We start from the raw sequence: 2,631 nt of genomic DNA on the forward strand, positions 1-2,631 counted from the left end.
TTTTGGTGTATTTTGTTTTATATGCTATTTAATTCTGGTACTTAAATTTTTCTGGATAACTTTTTAATCTGTATTTATGAAGGATATTAGTCTGTAACTTTGTATTTTAAAATACCTTTACCTGGCTTTGGTATCAAAGTTACATTTGCTTCACAAAATGAATTCAAGAGTTTCTTTTCCTTTTCTGCTCTAGAATTGTTTGTGCCTATGAAAACCCTCTGGAGGGTCAGCTATGAGTTGATTTTGATTTGAAGGCACACAACAAAATTGTTTTAATAGATTTAATGTCATCTATTCTTTATCTGAATGTTTGGTAGGTTTCTCTAGTGAAGCCTTCTGGGCCGGGACTGGTTTTTTTGTTTGGGATTTTCCCCATCCTTAACAATGACCTCCTCCGTTTCTTCTTTTGTCAGTTATGTTATGTACTTGAGTTGGAACTGACTCATAGCTGACTCTCCGGTGGATTTTCTTAGGAAGTTAATCACAGGGAGGAGATTGTCCATCTTTCTTCTCTCGAGCAGTTGGTGGATTCAAACTGTGTGCCTTTGGGTTAGCAGCACAACATTTACCACTACACCACCAGAGGCCTATTTAGATATGCTACCTCAGTTTGTATTCATTTAGGTAGCTAATGTTTTCTAGTAATTTTTTCCATTTCTTCTATTTTCATATTTTGAAGTTCAATTTTTTTCTATAATATTCTTTCATGATCCTTTTTTATTTTAGTTGATTCTGCTGTAATCTAATAATTTCATTATTCTTAGTATTTACATCTTCACATTCTTTTTGTCAGTTTGACCAATGGTTTCTTGATTTTGCTTATTCTTTCAAAGAATCAATTTCTACTCCTATTGACATTGTTTTTCAGTTTCATTTCTTTCTGCTCTACTTTTTATTATTATCCTTCTTCTGATGACTATAGACTTCTTTTAGCGCTCTGTTTTATTTGTTCAGGAATTAGCATTAATGTTTTTATTTTTGCCTTTTTTTTTGGTCTATTTATTTATTGCTATAAATTTGACCTCTGTGCACTGTTTTGGCCATCTTCCAAAGGTTTCGGCATGTTGTGTTTTCATTCTCATTTTATTTTAAGTATTTTTAATTTCAGTTTTTTAATAATATTGATTTTTAAGTAGGGTGCTATTCCCTTTCCATGTATTAAGGTTCCCCCCCCCTTTTCTCTCTGTTACTGATTTCTCATTTTATGGCATTGTGATGAGAAGGTGTTTTGTATTACTTATATTCCTTTTAATTTATTGATCCTTGCTTTGTGGCCCAACAGCTACTCTCTTCTAGATAATAAATCATGTATATTGGAAAACAAATGAAATTTGGGTTCTATGCAGTGTTCTACATGCAGTTAATCTGCAGCATTCTATAAATAGTAGTATCTATGAGGTCAAGTATATTTATTAAATTGTTATTATATTTTATATATTTGTTGAGTTTCTACCCAATTGTTCTGTTCTTTATCAAAAGTTGTGTGTTAGTCCCCTTCTATTATTGTCAGATCTCTGGTTTCTTAGTGGTAAGTAATTGTGCTGCCAAGCCAAAGGTAAGTAGTTTGAATCCACTAACAGCTACATGGGAGAAATACGGAGATTTTCCCTTTGTGTTATTTAGTAGCTCTGAAAACCCACTGGAGAGTCGGCTTTTGGTTGGTCCTGACTTGAAGGGACACAAAAACATTTATTGTTCAATGACTTCTCTTTTCAGTGCTGTTATAGTTTGTTTTGTATATTTTAAAACTGTTGTTGAATTAGTAAATATATATTATAATTATGTCCTTTTGGTGAGTTGACCATTTAATCATGACTCGTTTTTCTTTTTTTTTTCTTTTGTGGTAGATATTGCCTTAGAATCTCTTTTATCCGAGATTAGTATTGTCATTATTGTTCATTTTGGCTTGATGTATTCATCCTTTGGTTTTTAAAATGTGTGGGTTTGTGTTTGAGGTGTGTCACTTATAAGCAGCATACTGATGGGTTAGGGTTTAGTTTTTCATACATACTGCCACTCTGTCTCTTTTATGCTATTTATATTCTGTGTGGTTACAGTAGGTAGGCATGAATTTACAGTTATAAAATTGATATGTTGGTTGCATGTTAAGTATGTACACACTTGTAGTTTGGGTGTTATCTTTGTTACACTTACATTTTACTGCTGAGTTATTGTTTGTGTGTTTTCTTTACATTTCTTTCATTGATATTATTCTTTTCCCACTGAGTCTTTATGATTTTTTTCATTTTTGTTTTGCTGAATGGTTGTGTTAATTTTCAATGTGATTAATTTGAAATTTAGTTTATTTCTTAATACTGCTATGATTTCCTCTTCTTTTGGAAGTTCTATAACTGTAGCATTTATTCTTTCTTTTATTTAAAATTTGTCATTTTGGTCCTGCAGCTTTATTTTCTTTTTGATATTTCTTTATCTCTGTTAGTATCTGGCTTATCTTGTCATGTATCTTACTTTTAGACTGTTGTCTAACTTTTAGACTGTTGTTGTGTTGTTGTTATGTGCCGTCGAGTCGTTTGCGACTCATAGCGACCTTATGCACAACAGCCCTAAATCCTGCTCTATCCTGCGCCAACCGCACTGCCTCTGACACACCCATCCCGATTACCCCAGTCA

The sequence above is a fragment of the Elephantulus edwardii genome, unplaced genomic scaffold (assembly GCF_000299155.1).
Source record: "Elephantulus edwardii isolate Elephantulus edwardi_28Jun2011 unplaced genomic scaffold, EleEdw1.0 scaffold00036, whole genome shotgun sequence".
Lineage (NCBI taxonomy): Eukaryota > Metazoa > Chordata > Mammalia > Macroscelidea > Macroscelididae > Elephantulus > Elephantulus edwardii.